We start from the raw sequence: 23,467 nt of genomic DNA, 5'->3' as shown, positions 1-23,467 counted from the left end.
ACTTCTTCACCCAGAGAGTGGTGAACCTGTGGAATTCTCTACCACAGAAAGTAGTTGAGGCCAATTCACTAAATATATTCAAAAGGGAGTTAGATGAAGTCCTTACTACTCGGGGGATCAAGGGGTATGGCGAGAAAGCAGGAAGTGGGTACTCAAGTTTCATGTTCAGCCATGAACTCATTGGATGGCGGTGCAGGCTAGAAGGGCTGAATGGCCTGCTCCTGCACCTATTTTCTATGTTTCTATGTTTCTATGAGTTCCTGAAAGGCGTTGCAGAAATGCAAGTTCTTCTTTGCAAAAGTTCGATGCAATTTCAAAACTCACGGCAGAATAATGGGCTCGGCTGGGATCTCTCGCAAATTTCAATTAACAACCCAGAAGCGAGAATCGTACCCCAAGACCAACGAGCTAACTTTTTGACAAACCTGGAGATAAGGTGTAACTTTTATAAAAGCATTTTTCTTGGCAGAAGGAGCACATGAGATCGAATCAGTGACTTTGCTTTTTCGACCTGTCTTCTGAAGCGCCGCACGGTCCCACTCCGACAGTCAATGAACTGTTGGGACGTTAGTGTATCCAGGCTGCGGGTGGCCACCCCGAGCGCAGCAGAGGGGTTTCTGTATTAGTTCTGGGTGGGGACAGTATTTCCCCTTCTCTCTTCCTCTTGTCTATATCCCTCTGCTTTGTTTTCTGCACTTATTCCCCCGGCCTTATTTTATGTGTTTAAAGGGAACAAAAGATGAAGTGGGCGACATTCTGGAACAATTTCTCTCACTCAAATGTATCTATTTAGTGAAGTGAAATAAAGAGCAATTAAAGAATAAGGGAGAAGCCACTGTCGCCCTTTTGACAGGAGAATAAACTCGCCCATGGCTGTTCATCCACAGCAAGTTTAAAAATAATCTTCCTGCGTGGGATCCTTTCGCGTGGAAAGCAAACGTGATAACGGCTCCACTGCGGAAACCGCTCTGACCAGAAGTACAGCAGAGGGCAGCTGACCAGTGAATGCCTTCTGTGCTGATCGGGAATGTGTTGGCTCACCTTAAACAGCTTCTGTCCCTCACTGATAGCTGTCAATCCTTCTCCTCCGCTGCCCTTTACACAAACATGTCACTGATCCCCACCCACCACCCCACATCCCCATCGTGTTATCTTCCATGTTAGCACAGTGGGGCCGCGGAGACACCTACTCTCTCCCCGCGGTTAGTGAACTCAGTCAGTCTGTAAAATTAAAGGGGAACAAGTGCCCCGCAAAGGGCAGGGGAAGGAAGAGAGTCTGTAACCTGGGTTTAATTGTTGGTCAAAGGCTACCCGTCCTGTTGTGTATTTCCAGCAGTTTCCTCTTTCACAGGTGGAGATACCGGGGCTGGAACATGTTCCTAAAATACAATGAGGTCGGGATAAAAGTTCCTCACGTACTCAGGGCAAAATAAATGATTGAAGTTCTAAAATGGATTAAATAATGATGTTTAAATCAATGAATCTTTTTTTTCCACATGAGATGCATGTAACATTTTCTGATAACGTTTTAATTTTAATGGAAGTGCAATTTCCCTGGCCGGAAATCGACCCAGGGCCGCGGTGGTGAGAGCGCCGAATCCTAATCACTGGACCACCAGGGAACGCTGCATTGCTGCATCGCTGCATCGTAATGTTTGATGTTATTATTGGCCTTTTCAATCCACTCGTTTCACACCGAAACACATCGTAACCTTGATCTGAAATTAACGTCACGTGATTCTTTGAAATCACCTTGAAATGATTGGGTAAAACCCTTATACCACCGAAAAACAGCTTCGATTCCAGGTCAGGGCAGTAACTTTTGTAACACCGTTTTTAAATTCAAACCATATAAAATTGACGACATGCAGTAAATGTGACAAAATAAGAATTCATTTAATCACCATTAATTAACCGATAGCATTTATCAGAATGAAAGAAATAATAATATAGTTACTGAGGGACAGTGGTTTCTTCAATCATTCAATTTCTCTTTACATGTGATGAACTTTTATCCCTATCTCATTTACACGCTGTATTTTATGAGAATATTTTAAAATTATAAGTGTTTATGACTCAGTTGTAAAACCATTAATTGTGTGTGTGCCGATTCTTGATAGGAGGAGCACTTGAGACTGAAGTTCCAGTTCTATATATGTATCAACAGAATCCATTTCCACCAATTTCTTGAAACCCAATAACTTCATTTATTTCGAGTGGACTGGATGGAGGAACATGATCCATGTAAAAAATTGTTATCGTTTTACATGAACTTAAAGCTCAGAAATGTATTGGAGTGGGAACTCACTAGATAACAGCATAGCTGTCAATGTTTGCAAAATATATTCGTGCAGCCAAAACGCAGTCCAAAACCTGGAACCTTGGGGAAAAATAGTTAAAGGAGTCCCTGGGTGCGCTTGAACCATCAACTTTTCAGTTAATAGCCAAACTCACTAACCCATTGCGCCACAGAGACTGACGCACACATTTTGTGCAAGACATCCAAAACCAGGGTGCCAGTCAGCTAACGCTTCAGATTGCTCCAACCGGGATGGAACTTGTCCACTCTCAGTTGTCCTTTTCCCAAATAAAGGGTGGGACATTCATTGTGGATGTGTGGAAGCAGTCTGGTCCCGCACACTGCAGACACTTCCATGTCACCGCCAACCAGCTCTCCCACAACCGGTGTGATCGACCTTCCAGCCTTCCGGTGCCTTGTCTGTGACGAAATATTCTGATTGTCCTGAAGCCAGGATTAGGTTTTGATTCCTTTTCAGCTCCTGACTGCGGATATTCCTGTGATTAAACGTGAACAAAATGCTTACAGGGACAGTTGGATTCAGTGATTCTTTGCTTGGTGAAATTTCAAAGATTGAAATTGATGCACATCAACCCCAAACCTCGTCACCTACTCGCGAACCGCTACACGCTGCTCCCGTGAGATGGAAGCCCAGTTGTTGTTTCAAGCTTGAATGCAGGAACAAGCAGAACTCATTCAAAGAAAGTCCAAGTCCCTGAGGCACCTGATTATTTGCACCGAACTCCGTCGCAAAGAGTTGAGGTTTCTGTGGGGTGATTTGGGCACATCTTTCCCCACACGACAACACTTCAAACATAACTCAACGGCTGTAAAGTGCTTTGGGGCGACATGAGTTCCTGAAAGGCACTGCAGAAATGCAAGTCCTTCTTTTAACTGTTTTTCCCCGAGTATTCAGTGCCGCACAGTCCCAGGTTGTCATTGTGCGTTTTGGCTGCACGAAACTATTCCGCAAATGTTGCCAGCTGTGCTATTATCCAGTTGGTTCCCACTCCAATAATTTTATGAGCATTCAGTTCAAGTAAAACGATAAAAAATTTTTACATGGATCATGTTCCTCCATCCAGACCACTGGACATAAATGAAGTTATTGGGTTTAAAGAAACTGGTGGAAATTGATTCTATTGATACATATATAGAACTGGAACTCTGGTCTCAAGTGCTCCTCCTATCAAGAATAGACACACACACAATCAATGGTTTTACAACTGAGTCATAAACACTTACAATTTTAAACTATTCTCATACAGCGTGTAAATGAGATCGGGATAAAACTTCATCACATGTAAAGAGAAAATGAATGATTGAGGATACCACTGTTCCTCAGTAATTATATTATTATTTATTTCATTCTGAAGAAGGTTATCGGCTAATTAACGGTGATTAAAAGAATTCTTACTTTTGCACGTTGGCTGCAAGTCATCAATTTTATAAGGTTTTGAATTTAAAAATGGTGTTACAAAAGTTATCGCCGAGACCTGGAATCAAAGCTGTTTTTCGGTGGCATAAGGAGTGGTTTTACCCAATCATTTAAAGGTGATTTCAAAGAATCACGTGGCGTTAAATTCACATCACGGTTACCATTTGTTTCGGTGTGAAACAAGTGAATTGAAAAGGACAATAATGTTAAATACAGAGTAAAGCTACAACTACACAGTCACATCAAAGCCTCCCAGGGCAGGTACAGTACATGTTAGACACAGAGTAAAGCTTCCTCTACATTGTCCCATCAAACGTCGGCGAGAGGTGCGTGGAGAGGCGTCGGGAGTTCGTTGGTGAGGCCAATAAAAGGCACAGCAGGGAGTCCGGGGCCCAGCATCGGCGGCAGTCGGGAGCAGCGTCGAGGAGGTCCGTTGGTGAGGCCTATAAAAGGCGTGACTTGTGAAGTTACAGTGAGAGGGCAAAAAAGAAGAAGAAAGAAACGGAAAGATGACGTCACAGCCAAGGGGGAAAGTGATTGGCTGGTGATTGGTGAGTCGTTTTTCTTTTTTCTCTTCCATAACAGTGAGTAAACTTTAACATTGTTGTTGCCTATCTCAGGGTTAAGTCATGGCAGGAGAGCTCGGTCACGTGTTATGTTCCTCCTGTACCATGTGGGAACTCAGGGACGACTCCAGTGTCCCTGACGACTACGTGTGCGGGAAGTGCATCTGCCTCCAGCTCCTGACGGACCGCGTTGCGGAGTTGGAGCTGAGGGTGGATTCACTCTGGAGCATCCACGATGCTGAGAATGACGTGAGTAGCACGTGTAGCGAGTTCGTCATACCGCAGGTGAAGGGTCCACAGCCAGATAGGGAATGGAAGACCAGCAGGAAGAGCAGTGCAAGCATGGTCATCCCCCTGCAAAACAGATACACTGCTTTGAGGACTGTTGAGGGGGATGACTCATCAGGGGAGGGCAGCAGCAGCCAAGTTCATGGCACCGTGGCTGGCTCTGTTGCACAGGAGGGCAGGAAAAAGAGTGGGAGAGTGATAGTGATAGGGGATTCAATTGTAAGGGGAATAGATAGGCGTTTCTGCGGCCGCAACCGAGACTCCAGGATGGTATGTTGCCTCCCTGGTGCAAGGGTCAAGGATGTCTCGGAGCGGGTGCAGGACATTCTAAAAAGGGAGGGAGAACAGCCAGTTGTCGTGGTGCACATTGGTACCAACGACATAGGTAAAAAAGTGATGAGGTCCTATGAAACGAATTTAAGGAGCTAGGAGCTAAATTAAAAAGTTGGACCTCAAAAGTAGTAATCTCGGGATTGCTACCAGTGCCACGTGCTAGTCAGAGTAGGAATCGCAGGATAGCGCACATAAATACGTGGCTTGAGCAGTGGTGCAGCAGGGAGGGATTCAAATTCCTGGGGCATTGGAACCGGTTCTGGGGGAGGTGTGACCAGTACAAACCGGACAGTCTGCATCTGGCAGGACAGGAATCAATGTCCTAGGGGGAGTGTTTGCTAGTGCTGTTGGGGAGGAGTCAAACTAATATGGCAGGGGGATGGGAACCAATGCAGGAAGACAGAGGGAGACAAAAAGGAGACAAAAGCAAAAGACAGAAAGGAGATGAGGAGAAGTGGAGGGCAGAGAAATCCAAGGCAAAGAACAAAAAGGGCCACTGTACAGCAAAATTCTAAAAGGACAAAGGGTGTTAAAAAAACAAGCCTGAAGGCTTTGTGTCTTAATGCAAGGAGTATCCGTAATAAGGTGGATGAATTGACTGTGCAAATAGATGTTAACAAATATGATGTGATTGGGATTACGGAGACGTGGCTCCAGGATGATCAGGGCTGGGAACTCAACATCCAGGGGTATTCAACATTCAGGAAGGATAGAATAAAAGGAAAAGGAGGTGTGGTAGCATTGCTGTTTAAAGAGGAGATTAATGCAATAGTTAGGAAAGACATTAGCTTGGATGATGTGGAATCTATATGGGTAGAGCTGCAGAACACCAAAGGGCAAAAAACGTTCGTAGGAGTTGTGTACAGACCTCCAAACAGTAGTAGTGATGTTGGGGAGGGCATCAAACAGGAAATTAGGGGTGCATGCAATAAGGGTGCAGCAGTTATAATGGGTGACTTTAATATGCACATAGATTGGGCTAACCAAACTGGAAGCAATACAGTGGAGGAGGATTTCCTGGAGTGCATAAGGGATGGTTTTCTAGACCAATATTTCGAGGAACCAATGAGGGGGGAGGCCATCTTCGACTGGGTGTTGTGTAATGAGAGAGGATTAATTAGCAATCTTGTTGTGCGAGGCCCCTTGGGGAAGAGTGACCATAATATGGTGGAATTCTGCATTAGGATGGAGAATGAAACAGTTAATTCAGAGACCATGGTCCAGAACTTAAAGAAGGGTAACTTTGAAGATATGAGGCGTGAATTGCCTAGGATAGATTGGCGAATGATACTTAAGGGGTTGACTGTGGATGGGCAATGGCAGACATTTAGAGACCGCATGGATGAACTACAACAATTGTACATTCCTGTCTGGCGTAAAAATAAAAAAGGGAAGGTGGCTCAACCATGGCTATCAAGGGAAATCAGGGATAGTATTAAAGCCAAGGAAGTGGCATACAAATTGGCCAGAAATAGCAGCGAACCCGGAGACTGGGAGAAATTTAGAACTCAGCAGAGGAGGATAAAGGGTTTGATTCGGGCAGGGACAATAGAGTACGAGAAGAAGCTTGCAGGGAACATTAAGACGGATTGCAAAAGTTTCTATAGATATGTAAAGAGAAAAAGGTTAGTAAAGACAAACGTAGGTCCCCTGCAGTCAGAATCAGGGGAAGTCATGACGGGGAACAAAGAAATGGTGCACCAATTAAACAAGTACTTTGGTTCGGTATTCACTAAGGAGGACACTAACAACCTTCCGGATATAAAAGGGGTCAGAGGGTCTAGTAAGGAGGAGGAACTGAGGGAAATCCTTATTAGTCGGGAAATTGTGTTGGGGAAATTGATGGGATTGAAGGCCGATAAATCCCCAGGGCCTGATGGATTGCACCCCAGAGTACTTAAGGAGGTGGCCTTGGAAATAGCGGATGCATTGACAGTCATTTTCCAACATTCCATTGACTCTGGATCAGTTCCTATCGAGTGGAGGATAGCCATTGTAACCCCACTTTTTAAAAAAGGAGGGAGAGAGAAAACAGAGAATTATAGACCAGTCAGCCTGACATCGGTAGTGGGTAAGATGATGGAATCAATTATTAAGGATGTCATAGCAGCCCACTTGGAAAGAGGTGACATGATAGGTCCAAGTCAGCATGGATTTGTGAAAGGGAAATCATGCTTGACAAATCTTCTGGAATTTTTTGAGGATGTTTCCAGCAGAGTGGACAAGGGAGAACCAGTTGATGTGGTATATTTGGACTTTCAGAAGGCTTTCGACAAAGTCCCACACAACAGATTAATGTGCAAAGTTAAAGCACATGGGATTGGGGGTAGTGTGCTGACATGGATTGAGAACTGGTTGTCAGACAGGAAGCAAAGAGTATGAGTAAATGGGTACTTTTCAAAATGGCAGGCGGTGACTAGTGGGGTACCGCAAGGTTCTGTGCTGGGGCCCCAGCTGTTTACACTGTACATTAATGATTTAGATGAGGGGATTAAATGTAGTATCTCCAAATTTGCGGATGACACTAAGTTGGGTGGCAGTGTGAGCTGCAAGGAGGATGCTATGAGGCTGCAGAGCGACTTGGATAGGTTAGGTGAGTGGGCAAATGCATGGCAGATGTGGTATAATGTGGATAAATGCGAGGTTATCCACTTTGGTGGTAAAAACAGAGAGACAGACTATTATCTGAATGGTGACAGATTAGGAAAAGGGGAGGTGCAACGAGACCTGAGTGTCATGGTACATCAGTCATTGAAGGTTGGCATGCAGGTACAGCAGGCGATTAAGAAAGCAAATGGCATGTTGGCCTTCATAGCGAGGGGATTTGAGTACAGGGGCAGGGAGGTGTTGCTACAGTTGTACAGGGTCTTGGTGAGGCCACACCTGGAGTATTGTGTACAGTTTTGGTCTCCTAACCTGAGGAAGGACATTCTTGCTATTGAGGGAGTGCAGCGAAGGTTCACCAGACTGATTCCCGGGATGGCGGGACTGACCTATCAAGAAAGACTGGATCAACTGGGCTTGTATTCACTGGAGTTCAGAAGAATGAGAGGGGACCTCATAGAAACGTTTAAAATTCTGACGGGTTTAGACAGGTTAGATGCAGGAAGAATGTTCCCAATGTTGGGGAAGTCCAGAACCAGGGGTCACAGTCTAAGGATAAGGGGTAAGCCATTTAGGACCGAGATGAGGAGAAACTTCTTCACCCAGAGAGTGGTGAACCTGTGGAATTCTCTACCACAGAAAGTAGTTGAGGCCAATTCACTAAATATATTCAAAAGGGAGTTAGATGAAGTCCTTACTACTCGGGGGATCAAGGGGTATGGCGAGAAAGCAGGAAGTGGGTACTCAAGTTTCATGTTCAGCCATGAACTCATTGGATGGCGGTGCAGGCTAGAAGGGCTGAATGGCCTGCTCCTGCACCTATTTTCTATGTTTCTATGTTTCTATGAGTTCCTGAAAGGCGTTGCAGAAATGCAAGTTCTTCTTTGCAAAAGTTCGATGCAATTTCAAAACTCACGGCAGAATAATGGGCTCGGCTGGGATCTCTCGCAAATTTCAATTAACAACCCAGAAGCGAGAATCGTACCCCAAGACCAACGAGCTAACTTTTTGACAAACCTGGAGATAAGGTGTAACTTTTATAAAAGCATTTTTCTTGGCAGAAGGAGCACATGAGATCGAATCAGTGACTTTGCTTTTTCGACCTGTCTTCTGAAGCGCCGCACGGTCCCACTCCGACAGTCAATGAACTGTTGGGACGTTAGTGTATCCAGGCTGCGGGTGGCCACCCCGAGCGCAGCAGAGGGGTTTCTGTATTAGTTCTGGGTGGGGACAGTATTTCCCCTTCTCTCTTCCTCTTGTCTATATCCCTCTGCTTTGTTTTCTGCACTTATTCCCCCGGCCTTATTTTATGTGTTTAAAGGGAACAAAAGATGAAATGGGCGACATTCTGGAACAATTTCTCTCACTCAAATGTATCTATTTAGTGAAGTGAAATAAAGAGCAATTAAAGAATAAGGGAGAAGCCACTGTCGCCCTTTTGACAGGAGAATAAACTCGCCCATGGCTGTTCATCCACAGCAAGTTTAAACATAATCTTCCTGCACGGGATCCTTTCACGTGGAAAGCAAACGTGATAACGGCTCCACTGCGGAAACCGCTCTGACCAGAAGTACAGCAGAGGGCAGCTGACCAGTGAATGCCTTCTGTGCTGATCGGGAATGTGTTGGCTCACCTTAAACAACTTCTGTCCCTCACTGACAGCTGTCAATCCTTCTCCTCCGCTGCCCTTTACACAAACATGTCACTGATCCCCACCCACCACCCCACATCCCCATCGTGTTATCTTCCATGTTAGCACAGTGGGGCCGCGGAGGCACCTACTCTCTCCCCGCGGTTAGTGAACTCAGTCAGTCTGTAAAATTAAAGGGGAACAAGTGCCCCGCAAAGGGCAGGGGAAGGAAGAGAGTCTGTAACCTGGATTTAATTGTTGGTCAAAGGCTACCCGTCCTGTTGTGTATTTCCAGCAGTTTCTTCTTTCACAGGTGGAGATACCGGGGCTGGACCATGCTCCTAAAATACAATGAGGTCGGGATAAAAGTTCCTCACGTACTCAGGGCAAAATAAATGATTGAAGTTCTACAATGGATTAAATAATGATGTTTAAATCAATGAATCTTTTTTTTCCACATGAGATGCATGTAACATTTTCTGATAACGTTTTAATTTTAATGGAAGTGCAATTTCCCTGGCCGGAAATCGACCCAGGGCCGCGGTGGTGAGAGCGCCGAATCCTAATCACTGGACCACCAGGAAACGCTGCATTGCTGCATCGCTGCATCGTAATGTTTGATGTTATTATTGGCCTTTTCAATCCACTCGTTTCACACCGAAACACATCGTAACCTTGATCTGAAATTAACGTCACGTGATTCTTTGAAATCACCTTGAAATGATTGGGTAAAACCCTTATACCACCGAAAAACAGCTTCGATTCCAGGTCAGGGCAGTAACTTTTGTAACACCGTTTTTAAATTCAAACCATATAAAATTGACGACATGCAGTAAATGTGACAAAATAAGAATTCATTTAATCACCATTAATTAACCGATAGCATTTATCAGAATGAAAGAAATAATAATATAGTTACTGAGGGACAGTGGTTTCTTCAATCATTCAATTTCTCTTTACATGTGATGAACTTTTATCCCTATCTCATTTACACGCTGTATTTTATGAGAATATTTTAAAATTATAAGTGTTTATGACTCAGTTGTAAAACCATTAATTGTGTGTGTGCCGATTCTTGATAGGAGGAGCACTTGAGACTGAAGTTCCAGTTCTATATATGTATCAACAGAATCAATTTCCACCAATTTCTTGAAACCCAATAACTTCATTTATTTCGAGTGGACTGGATGGAGGAACATGATCCATGTAAAAAATTGTTATCGTTTTACATGAACTTAAAGCTCAGAAATGTATTGGAGTGGGAACTCACTAGATAACAGCACAGCTGTCAATGTTTGCAAAATATATTCGTGCAGCCAAAACGCAGTCCAAAACCTGGAACCTTGGGGAAAAATAGTTAAAGGAGTCCCTGGGTGCGCTTGAACCATCAACTTTTCAGTTAATAGCCAAACACACTAACCCATTGCGCCACAGAGACTGACGCACACGTTTTGTGCAAGACATCCAAAACCAGGGTGCCAGTCAGCTAACGCTTCAGATTGCTCCAACCGGGATGGAACTTGTCCACTCTCAGTTGTCCTTTTCCCAAATAAAGGGTGGGACATTCATTGTGGATGTGTGGAAGCAGTCTGGTCCCGCACACTGCAGACACTTCCATGTCACCGCCAACCAGCTCTCCCACAACCGGTGTGATCGACCTTCCAGCCTTCCAGTGCCTTGTCTGTGACCAAGTATTCTGATTGTCCTGAAGCCAGGATTAGGTTTTAATTCCTTTTCAGCTCCTGACTGCGGATATTCCTGTGATTAAACGGGAACTAAATGCTTACAGGGGCAGTTGGATTCAGTGATTCTTTGCTTGGTGAAATTTCAAAGATTGAAATTGATGCACATTAACCCCAAACCTCGTCACCTACTCGCGAACCGCTACACGCTGCTCCCGTGAGATGGAAGCCCAGTTGTTGTTTCAAGCTTGAATGCAGGAACAAGCAGAACTCATTCAAAGAAAGTCCAAGTCCCTGAGGCACCTGATTATTTGCACCGAACTCCGTCGCAAAGAGTTGAGGTTTGTGTGGGGTGATTTGGGCACATCTTTCCCCACACGACAACACTTCAAACATAACTCAACGGCTGTAAAGTGCTTTGGGGCGACATGAGTTCCTGAAAGGCACTGCAGAAATGCAAGTCCTTCTTTTAACTGTTTTTCCCCGAGTATTCAGTGCCGCACAGTCCCAGGTTGTCATTGTGCGTTTTGGCTGCACGAAACTATTCCGCAAATGTTGCCAGCAGTGCTGTTATCCAGTTGGTTCCCACTCCAATAATTTTATGAGCATTCAGTTCAAGTAAAACGATAACAATTTTTTACATGGATCATGTTCCTCCATCCAGACCACTGGACATAAATGAAGTTATTGGGTTTAAAGAAACTGGTGGAAATTGATTCTATTGATACATATATAGAACTGGAACTCTGGTCTCAAGTGCTCCTCCTATCAAGAATAGACACACACACAATCAATGGTTTTACAACTGAGTCATAAACACTTACAATTTTAAACTATTCTCATACAGCGTGTAAATGAGATCGGGATAAAACTTCATCACATGTAAAGAGAAAATGAATGATTGAGGATACCACTGTTCCTCAGTAATTATATTATTATTTATTTCATTCTGAAGAAGGTTATCGGCTAATTAACGGTGATTAAAAGAATTCTTACTTTTGCACGTTGGCTGCAAGTCATCAATTTTATAAGGTTTTGAATTTAAAAATGGTGTTACAAAAGTTATCGCCGAGACCTGGAATCAAAGCTGTTTTTCGGTGGCATAAGGAGTGGTTTTACCCAATCATTTAAAGGTGATTTCAAAGAATCACGTGGCGTTAAATTCACATCACGGTTACCATTTGTTTCGGTGTGAAACAAGTGAATTGAAAAGGACAATAATGTTAAATACAGAGTAAAGCTACAACTACACAGTCACATCAAAGCCTCCCAGGGCAGGTACAGTACATGTTAGACACAGAGTAAAGCTTCCTCTACATTGTCCCATCAAACGTCGGCGAGAGGTGCGTGGAGAGGCGTCGGGAGTTCGTTGGTGAGGCCAATAAAAGGCACAGCAGGGAGTCCGGGGCCCAGCATCGGCGGCAGTCGGGAGCAGCGTCGAGGAGGTCCATTGGTGAGGCCTATAAAAGGCGTGACTTGTGAAGCTCCAGTGAGAGGGCAAAAAAGAAGAAGAAAGAAACGGAAAGATGACGTCACAGCCAAGGGGGAAAGTGATTGGCTGGTGATTGGTGAGTCGTTTTTCTTTTTTCTCTTCCATAACAGTGAGTAAACTTTAACATTGTTGTTGCCTATCTAAGGGTTAAATCATGGCAGGAGAGCTCGGTCACGTGTTATGTTCCTCCTGTACCATGTGGGAACTCAGGGACGACTCCAGTGTCCCTGACGACTACGTGTGCGGGAAGTGCATCTGCCTCCAGCTCCTGACGGACCGCGTTGCGGAGTTGGAGCTGAGGGTGGATTCACTTTGGAGCATCCACGATGCTGAGAATGACGTGAGTAGCACGTGTAGCGAGTTCGTCATACCGCAGGTGAAGGGTCCACAGCCAGATAGGGAATGGAAGACCAGCAGGAAGAGCAGTGCAAGCATGGTCATCCCCCTGCAAAACAGATACACTGCTTTGAGGACTGTTGAGGGGGATGACTCATCAGGGGAGGATAGCAGCAGCCAAGTTCATGGCACCGTGGCTGGCTCTGTTGCACAGGAGGGCAGGAAAAAGAGTGGGAGAGCGATAGTGATAGGGGATTCAATTGTAAGGGGAATAGATAGGCGTTTCTGCGGCCGCAACCGAGACTCCAGGATGGTATGTTGCCTCCCTGGTGCAAGGGTCAAGGATGTCTCGGAGCGGGTGCAGGACATTCTAAAAAGGGAGGGAGAACAGCCAGTTGTCGTGGTGCACATTGGTACCAACGACATAGGTAAAAAAGGGATGAGGTCCTATGAAACGAATTTAAGGAGCTAGGAGCTAAATTAAAAAGTTGGACCTCAAAAGTAGTAATCTCGGGATTGCTACCAGTGCCACGTGCTAGTCAGAGTAGGAATCGCAGGATAGCGCACATAAATACGTGGCTTGAGCAGTGGTGCAGCAGGGAGGGATTCAAATTCCTGGGGCATTGGAACCGGTTCTGGGGGAGGTGGGACCAGTACAAACCGGACAGTCTGCATCTGGCAGGACAGGAATCAATGTCCTAGGGGGAGTGTTTGCTAGTGCTGTTGGGGAGGAGTCAAACTAATATGGCAGGGGGATGGGAACCAATGCAGGAAGACAGAGGGAGACAAAAAGGAGACAAAAGCAAAAGACAGAAAGGAGATGAGGAGAAGTGGAGGGCAGAGAAATCCAAGGCAAAGAACAAAAAGGGCCACTGTACAGCAAAATTCTAAAAGGACAAAGGGTGTTAAAAAAACAAGCCTGAAGGCTTTGTGTCTTAATGCAAGGAGTATCCGTAATAAGGTGGATGAATTGACTGTGCAAATAGATGTTAACAAATATGATGTGATTGGGATTACGGAGACGTGGCTCCAGGATGATCAGGGCTGGGAACTCAACATCCAGGGGTATTCAACATTCAGGAAGGATAGAATAAAAGGAAAAGGAGGTGTGGTAACATTGCTGTTTAAAGAGGAGATTAATGCAATAGTTAGGAAAGACATTAGCTTGGATGATGTGGAATCTATATGGGTAGAGCTGCAGAACACCAAAGGGCAAAAAACGTTCGTAGGAGTTGTGTACAGACCTCCAAACAGTAGTAGTGATGTTGGGAAGGGCATCAAACAGGAAATTAGGGGTGCATGCAATAAGGGTGCAGCAGTTATAATGGGTGACTTTAATATGCACATAGATTAGGTTAACCAAACTGGAAGCAATACAGTGGAGGAGGATTTCCTGGAGTGCATAAGGGATGGTTTTCTAGACCAATATTTCGAGGAACCAATGAGGGGGGAGGCCATCTTCGACTGGGTGTTGTGTAATGAGAGAGGATTAATTAGCAATCTCGTTGTGCGAGGCCCCTTGGGGAAGAGTGACCATAATATGGTGGAATTCTGCATTAGGATGGAGAATGAAACAGTTAATTCAGAGACCATGGTCCAGAACTTAAAGAAGGGTAACTTTGAAGATATGAGGCGTGAATTGCCTAGGATAGATTGGCGAATGATACTTAAGGGGTTGACTGTGGATGGGCAATGGCAGACATTTAGAGACCGCATGGATGAACTACAACAATTGTACATTCCTGTCTGAGGTAAAAATAAAAAAGGGAAGGTGGCTCAACCGTGGCTATCAAGGGAAATCAGGGATAGTATTAAAGCCAAGGAAGTGGCATACAAATTGGCCAGAAATAGCAGCGAACCCGGAGACTGGGAAAAATTTAGAACTCAGCAGAGGAGGATAAAGGGTTTGATTAGGGCAGGGACAATGGAGTACGAGAAGAAGCTTGCAGGGAACATTAAGACGGATTGCAAAAGTTTCTACAGATATGTAAAGAGAAAAAGGTTAGTAAAGACAAACGTAGGTCCCCTGCAGTCAGAATCAGGGGAAGTCATAACGGGGAACAAAGAAATGGTGCACCAATTAAACAAGTACTTTGGTTCGGTATTCACTAAGGAGGACACTAACAACCTTCCGGATATAAAAGGGGTCAGAGGGTCTAGTAAGGAGGAGGAACTGAGGGAAATCCTTATTAGTTGGGAAATTGTTTTGGGGAAATTGATGGGATTGAAGGCCGATAAATCCCCAGGGCCTGATGGATTGCACCCCAGAGTACTTAAGGAGGTGGCCTTGGAAATAGCGGATGCATTGACAGTCATTTTCCAACATTCCATTGACTCTGGATCAGTTCCTATCGAGTGGAGGATAGCCATTGTAACCCCACTTTTTAAAAAAGGAGGGAGAGAGAAAACAGAGAATTATAGACCAGTCAGCCTGACATCGGTAGTGGGTAAGATGATGGAATCAATTATTAAGGATGTCATAGCAGCCCACTTGGAAAGAGGTGACATGATAGTCCAAGTCAGCATGGATTTGTGAAAGGGAAATCATGCTTGACAAATCTTCTGGAATTTTTTGAGGATGTTTCCAGCAGAGTGGACAAGGGAGAACCAGTTGATGTGGTATATTTGGACTTTCAGAAGGCTTTCGACAAGGTCCCACACAACAGATTAATGTGCAAAGTTAAAGCACATGGGATTGGGGGTAGTGTGCTGACATGGATTGAGAACTGGTTGTCAGACAGGAAGCAAAGAGTATGAGTAAATGGGTACTTTTCAAAATGGCAGGCGGTGACTAGTGGGGTACCGCAAGGTTCTGTGCTGGGGCCCCAGCTGTTTACACTGTACATTAATGATTTTGATGAGGGGATTAAATGTAGTATCTCCAAATTTGCGGATGACACTAAGTTGGGTGGCAGTGTGAGCTGCAAGGAGGATGCTATGAGGCTGCAGAGCGACTTGGATAGGTTAGGTGAGTGGGCAAATGCATGGCAGATGTAGTATAATGTGGATAAATGCGAGGTTATCCACTTTGGTGGTAAAAACAGAGAGACAGACTATTATCTGAATGGTGACAGATTAGGAAAAGGGGAGGTGCAACGAGACCTGAGTGTCATGGTACATCAGTCATTGAAGGTTGGCATGCAGGTACAGCAGGCGATTAAGAAAGCAAATGGCATGTTGGCCTTCATAGCGAGGGGATTTGAGTACAGGGGCAGGGAGGTGTTGCTACAGTTGTACAGGGTCTTGGTGAGGCCACACCTGGAGTATTGTGTACAGTTTTGGTCTCCTAACCTGAGGAAGGACATTCTTGCTATTGAGGGAGTGCAGCGAAGGTTCACCAGACTGATTCCCGGGATGGCGGGACTGACCTATCAAGAAAGACTGGATCAACTGGGCTTGTATTCACTGGAGTTCAGAAGAATGAGAGGGGACCTCATAGAAACGTTTAAAATTCTGACGGGTTTAGACAGGTTAGATGCAGGAAGAATGTTCCCAATGTTGGGAAAGTCCAGAACCAGGGGTCACAGTCTAAGGATAAGGGATAAGCCATTTAGGACTGAGATGAGGAGAAACTTCTTCACCCAGAGAGTGGTGAACCTGTGGAATTCTCTACCACAGAAAGTAGTTGAGGCCAATTCACTAAATATATTCAAAAAGGAGTTAGATGAAGTCCTTACTACGAAGGGGATCAAGGGGTATGGCGAGAAAGCAGGAATGAGGTACTGAAGTTGCATGTTCAGCCATGAACTCATTGAATGGCGGTGCAGGCTAGAAAGGCCGTATGGCCTACTCCTGCACCTATTTGCTATGTTTCTAAGTTTCTAAAATCTCCCAGGACAGGTACAGCATGTGTTAGATACAGAGTAATGCTCCCTCTGCACTGACCCATCATCACTTCCAGGGCTTGTACAGAACGAGTTAGATACTTAGTAAAGCTTCCTCAACACTGTCCCATGAAACTCTCCAAGGTCAGGTACAGTCCGCGTTAGATACAGAGTAATGTTCCCTCTGTACTGACCCATCAACACTTCCAGGGCTGGTACAGAACGAGTTAGATACAGAGTAAAGCTCCCTCAACACTGTCCCATGAAACTCTCCAAGAGCAGGTACAGCATGCGTTAAATACAGAGTAAAGATTCTTCTAAACTGTCCCATCAAACGCTCCTAGGGCAGATGCACCACGGGGTTAGATCCAGAGGAAAGCTCCCTCTACATTTTCCCATCAAACTCTCAGGGCATGTCCAGCACAAATTAGTTACAACATAATTCTCCTGCTACACAGTCCCATCAAACTCTTCCAGTTTGCAATAACTCAGTAGGCTTACTACCGTGAACTCAATCAGGTGCATCCTGACCGTACTTTTCTAGCTCTCGAACAAAGGATTAAACATGGAGGCTTTCTTTATATACAAGAGTTGCATGTGTGTGCCTGTGGCCCAATGACCTTCGACGGTCGGTCCCCCTGGTGGCAGGTAAACCCGGGCATATATACATTACAGTGCAGCACGTGTTTAAATCTCCCTCTACACTGTCCCATCAAACCCTCCGAGGGCAGGCACAGCACAGGATAGATACAGAGCAAAGCTCCCACTATACTGTCCCATCAAACCCGTCAGGGCAGGTACAGTTCGGATTAGATACAGATTAAAGCCCCCTCTACATTGTCTCATCAAAGACTCAGAGGGCAGGTACAGACTAAAGCTTCCTCTACACTGTCACATCAAACCCTCCCAGGGCAGGTACAGTATGTGTTATATACAGATTAAAGCTCCCCCTATATTGTCCCATCAAAGAATCACAGAGCAGGTACAGCCCATCGAAGATATACAGTAAAGCTTCCTCTCACCTGTCCCATCAATCTCTCCCAGGGCAAGTACAGCATGGGTTAGATATAGAATAAATCTCCTTCTACACTGTACCATCAAATCCTCCCAGGACAGGTACAACACGGGGTTAGATACAGAGTAAAGCTCCCTCGACACTGTCCCATCAATCTCTCCCAGGACAGGTCCAGCACGGGGTTAAATACAGAGTAAAGCTCCCTCTACACTATCCCATCAATCTCTCCCAGGACAGATCCAGCACGGGGTTAGATACAGAGTAAAGCTCCCTCTACACTGTCCCATCAATCTCTCCCAGGACAGTTACAACACGGGGTTAGATACAGAGTAAAGCTCCCTCGACACTGTCCCATCAATCTCTCCCAGGACAGGTACAACACGGGGTTAGATACAGAGTAAAGCTCCCTCGACACTGTCCCATCAATCTCTCCCAGGACAGGTCCAGCACGGGGTTAAATACAGAGTAAAGCTCCCTCTACACTATCCCATCAATCTCTCCCAGGACAGATCCAGCACGGGGTTAGATACAGAGTAAAGCTCCCTCTACACTGTCCCATCAATCTCTCCCAGGACAGGTACAACACGGGGTTAGATACAGAGTAAAGCTCCCTCGACACTGTCCCATCAATCTCTCCCAGGACAGGTCCAGCTCGGGGTTAAATACAGAGTAAAGCTCCCTCTACACTATCCCATCAATCTCTCCCAGGACAGATCCAGCACGGGGTTAGATACAGAGTAAAGCTCCCTCTACACTGTCCCATCAATCTCTCCCAGGGCAGATCCAGCACGGGGTTAGATACAGAGTAAAGCTCCCTCTACACTGTCCCATCAATCTTTCCCAGGGCTGGTACAGCACGGGTTATGTTAGCACAAATGTTTTCCTGGAAGAATCACTCGACACTCGGGGTCGGTTCCAACGCCAAAATGCCTTTATTGCACCAGCGGGGAGAGAGCCCCTGGTCCAACTCCAGGCATTCCACTCCACCGAACAAAGAAATTCATCGATATTTACATGTTTTACAACAGTTCATTACAATTACTTAGCCCATGTCGGCTGGACACAATCCAATCATAACAACTATAAATTACAAATCGATTCCACTGGGCCAATGGAATTGGCCCCCAGGCACCAGGGGACTGTGTGATCACCTCATGTTTTAGCTGGGGCTTATTCATGGCCTCGTGATATTCTCCAGATCCCCTTATCTCTACTGTCCTTGGGTTCTGTCTGCACCTAACCACCTTATCCTTACACAGTCACAGGAATTTCTTTGTTCAGTATTCTGCTAGGACATCTTTCTGTGGTTTGTTGATTAAGGACGTTCTGCTGAGCTCGCTCTTGACAGTGTTCCTGTACAGGGAACTGCAGTGCCATCAGCTACCCAAAAATGAAGTCAAGCTAACTGTTAGCTGAATTCCCCTAGTGCTTTGCAGAATCCCTGGCAGCCATTTTATATCTGGTTACCATTTTACACATACATATATGCAGACATATATTCAGCAGGTGCCTTTGCCTTTGCCCAACAACAATCCCCCCTTTCGGTAATGGACTAATCCTAGTTTCCTTTAACCGACAACATAATTTGTTACTCTACTTATATTTTTATGTACCACCCGGTACTTCCTGCCTCAACGTGCTGACCAGTCACGTGGTGTCAGAAGTCCCAGTTGCTTAGATCAAATTGATATAGTTCAGATTCCCCTGTCCCTCTGCTGGACAAGTCACTTTATTTACTTGAGCCCTTGTTCTGATACTCCTTTGTCGTGCATAATGCCTGCAGGATCAACAGGCCATGACTCTCCATGTTAGTGCTAAGGCCAGCTGTATCCCTACCAGTATGTGTGATATTATTCCAATCCAGGGGTGGATGTTTACGTTCATGCCCCAGTCCCTGACCCTCCTCCACCAACTCTGGTTTTGTAACTCTTGGTCAGTATCCTTCTCCAGTATTTCAATCTTTGTCTGTAGTTGGTGGTAGAGTCTGACACACTGGCCTACTCTGAGTCTTAGTTCCCTTAATACTGCAACTAAATGTGGGATAGGGGCCTGCTCTGGCTCGTCATAATCCTGCAGGTGATCGTGGAGCTGATCGATGGCGTTGATGATTTTGGGCCTCGGTGTCTAACCTGGATAATGTGGGCTTGTCCTATTGTGAGGTCGTAGGGCTGTGAAGCAAAAGTTTGGTTGCGAGATCTGGCATTGTAAGCCATTGTACCGATATGAATGTGCCGTGGTAGAGACACAGTATTTCCCTTTGCCCCCGTAACCTGTTCTGGCAAAATGTGTGGGGGCAGGTACTATTTCCAATACACATCCATCGGTTGGATTAAATCCACATTCGACTAGTTCTCCCTGTCCCACCGGGTGAGGACACACCGTAATGTCACCCGTCTGCTTGCATCCCGTCAGGGAGATCCCATAGAGTGTGTTGTCTCTGCGGACAGCAGGGGCTGCGGTCAGATAGTAATGGAGGGAGGTGTTTTCCCGTACGACCCCGCTTTTCTACAGTTGATAAAGGGGAAACGGTCCTGAGTCTTGTGTGACTATAGGTATCATCAGGGCTATTCCCACTCCGACAGCTTTGCCCATTCGGCAGTTTGGGATCACTGGGCATACTCTGGTTAGTCCCTTCAGAGTGCAATTACCCAGTGTCCCCTTCAGTTTGGCCAACTGAGCCAGATGTGGGCTGTCTATCCAGTCTGGCAACTCCCCCCTTTGGATATGATCGAGGTTGTGGCGTATCTGTCCCACCATCCATAGGCCATAAGCGGGACAGAGTTGTCCCTGTCTAAGTTTTGCGGTATCTTCTCTCTCTCTGTCGATAAGGTGATTGATTGTTTTTGCCTGAGCTTCCAGGACCGAGAGGCCATCCAATTGAATTTCGGCACCCTCTCTTCCGAGTTCGGCTTGATCTTCCTGATTCCGCTCTGCCCGTTCTAATAATCCCTTCATCACTCCTTTAAGCTGCTCCACCCTTTCATTTAGCCTTTGTATGTCCAGTGAGTTTACGATGGAGGTTCCGGCATTAAAACCGGTCGCAACATCATTAACTATTCCTCTCTTAGTCCTATGAACTGGCTCCTGTCCTCGGAATCTACTGGCACCCATGGCATCGGCAGCCTGCTGCATTACAACTTTACTTAATACATTATACATATTTCTTGCCTCCTCTGTACAATATTCCGGCATCCGTATACCTGAGATATTGATCAGGACAGGCACAATTTCATGCTTAACATTATCATACAATAGTTCACCCTCGTTAGACAGCACGATCCCATTTTCCGGTCCCCTTGTAATTGTTGGACATGGCAATTCCATGGGCAGTGTGGTGGTTCTTATGGGGCGCGGTGTCGGAGGGGGTGAGAAGCATACATACAACGATATTGCGGCAGCCTCTACCTCCTCATAGTATCCACACAGCCCCACCCCCTTTTTGTGGGTGACTAACGGTTGTGGCTGGGCAGGAGGCGTGCAAATTATTCCAAAGGTACATTCATCGGGCCCCCCCGGCCTCCCTTCGTCTAATGCAACTGTTTCTTGTACCCGTGGAGCATTGCACACATACTCTATTCTTATCCGGATTCATTTGCAGCCACGCGTTAAAATAAGTTCTGTCCTTGGCTGCTGGAATGCATATTCCGTCAGTCAAAGCAAACAAAACCCTATAGTTGATACAGTTGTGTCTTTCTTGCGTGTGCTGTATCTCTCGTAGTCCGTCTGTATTATCCAGTGCTTGTGTGGGCCTCAAGGTTCCCAGTATCATGAGTCCCCAGAGTCGAAGTCACCACTGCGGTCCCATCTCGGTGATGGTTTTATCTGCAAATTTTAAACAGATAGCCTGGTCGTCACCAGGTGTTAGGTTCTGGTCTACTTGTGTCGCGGTTACTCTGTGGAATCGGAGGTAAGGGTTAGGTTATCCATATTCTTTATAGTCGTACCATCTCGATCACTTCATGTCCCTGTCTGGGCTGCCGTCGGTTTTGTATTTGAGCCTGCTGTGCTCGAGCCTGCACGATGACCCATCTAAATATTATCCAAACTCTAATCAACACCAATGCCACCACTATTCCTCCAAACATCGCAGTGTGCTTTACTGTTAGGTTGGGTTTGTGGACTACACCGACCCACCGTGGGATACATTGGCTCGATTGCCACAGGTGATGGTGCTTTGGCTGCACACTGCACTATCCATCTGGTCCTGTTTTTTAAAATCTCTTCCAGCTTATTTATCTTAGCTTTTAACTCTTGACCAGCTAGTTCTGTTTTATTTTTATTCTGACTATCCCACCATTTCCACAGTCTGCCAGGTGAGTCTTCTTTATTTTAGTAAGAAATTCAAATTAGTAAGGTCCAGTGTAAAACAGCTGTCAATGGAAAGGGTTAACTCCTTTACAGGTTTGTAAGAAGGCCTGATGTCATTACGTGACTTCGCGTAATCATCCAAATCTTTGTGTCTTCAAAACTTGCTTAGAAATTAGGAATCCGTTAAAACAGCAGAAATCATTCGTAAAGTGGTCACAATAAAAATCTTCTCATCGGGAAAGACAGCATTTTCGATTAAACTCAAATTTTTTCCTTAACATCGAATTCAAGTACTTGCCAAAGATTATTTTTAAATGAGAGCACATATTTTTAATAGCTATTTTGTTTACTGAAATACAATTTTCACACAAGCTGTATACATGCCAAAATTTCTTTTTTTTTTTAACGGTCCCGTTCACTGGGCCTTCCAGCAACACTGAACAATTGCCCAGTCTGAAACTATCCAGAGTAATAACTTGTAACAACAACATCCAACAGTCAGGATGGCCGAGCGGTCTAAGGTTCTGTGTTCAGGTCACAGTTTCCTCTGGAGGCATGGGTTTGAATCCCACTCCTAACATTCATTGTGTTTAATTACAAACTCATTTGTTTTGACACCACTCTGAAGTGCTTTGGGACATCCATCTAACTTAATAAAATTACTCCACTTCAATTACAAACGGTGATATCAAATTTATTTCCCAAACCAGGAATCGATCCCAGGTGGCTGTAGCGAAAGGAACATTTTGTGAAGCATTGAAAGGTGCCCTCTAAACATCTCGCACTGCTAATTTAAAAACATAGTTGAATTTGTTTCGGTGCAAAAGAAGGCAGGCTCGAAGGGCCAAATGGCAGACTCCTGCTCCTGGTTCTTGTGTTCTTATGCAGATCACAGAACAAATGATAAATTATCAACTCTCCCTCAGTTCGCATTCCTTTTATTGTGCAAAGAAGATCATGGGTTCATTAAAGAGGTTTTCCCGTGAAAGCAACATAAAGTTTAAGGAAAATAATTCGCCCAACTCGAATCCACGACCCTGAGATTATGAATCTCATGCTCTACCGACTGAGCTAGCCGGGCTTCTCAACATTTACCCTGTCAATCCCCTTCAGAATATTGTCCATTTCAATGAGATCACCTTTCATTCTTCTAAACTCCAGAGAGTATCGGCATATTCTGCACAATTTCTCACCATAGGACAGTGTTCTCATCCCAGGAATCAATCTGGTGAACCTCTGTTCTACCACCTCCAAGGCAAGTATATCCTTCCTCAGATAAGGAGACCAAAACTGTGCGCAGTACTCCAGGTGTGGTCTCACCAAGACCCTGCACAATTGTAGCAAGATTTCCTTACTCTTATACTGTGGACTATATATTAGGTATTGTGGGCCGAATAACCTGTTTTTCTGCTGATTCTCCGGTTGTATAAAAAGTTATTAAAATTCGATAGTTGCTCAGCAAACATATTTGTATTTCCTTCAGTGTGCAACACATGTGGGTGGATTAATGATGATTGAAACAATTATTCAGTATCTCACAGACTTGAATTATTTTTGTCAACTTGCTCTGGAAAAATGCTTTCCCTGACCAGGAATCGAACCCAGGTCACGGCAGTGAGAGCACCAAATCCTAACCACTAGACTACCAGGGA

At 45.1% G+C, this 23,467-nt stretch overlaps 1 non-coding gene across 1 annotated transcript; it reads right to left on the bottom strand.

Moving 5' to 3' along the window:
- Window positions 1-23,395: 23,395 nt before the first annotated feature.
- On the bottom strand, window positions 23,396-23,467 carry trnae-cuc (transfer RNA glutamic acid (anticodon CUC)). The gene has a single exon. It is a non-coding gene; the product is annotated as a tRNA-Glu (tRNA).

Source organism: Pristiophorus japonicus, unplaced genomic scaffold (genome assembly GCF_044704955.1).
Source record: "Pristiophorus japonicus isolate sPriJap1 unplaced genomic scaffold, sPriJap1.hap1 HAP1_SCAFFOLD_296, whole genome shotgun sequence".
Classification (NCBI taxonomy): Eukaryota; Metazoa; Chordata; class Chondrichthyes; family Pristiophoridae; genus Pristiophorus; species Pristiophorus japonicus.
Note: the sequence above shows the minus strand (reverse complement) of the source record. Positions and strands in the feature narration are given on the sequence as shown.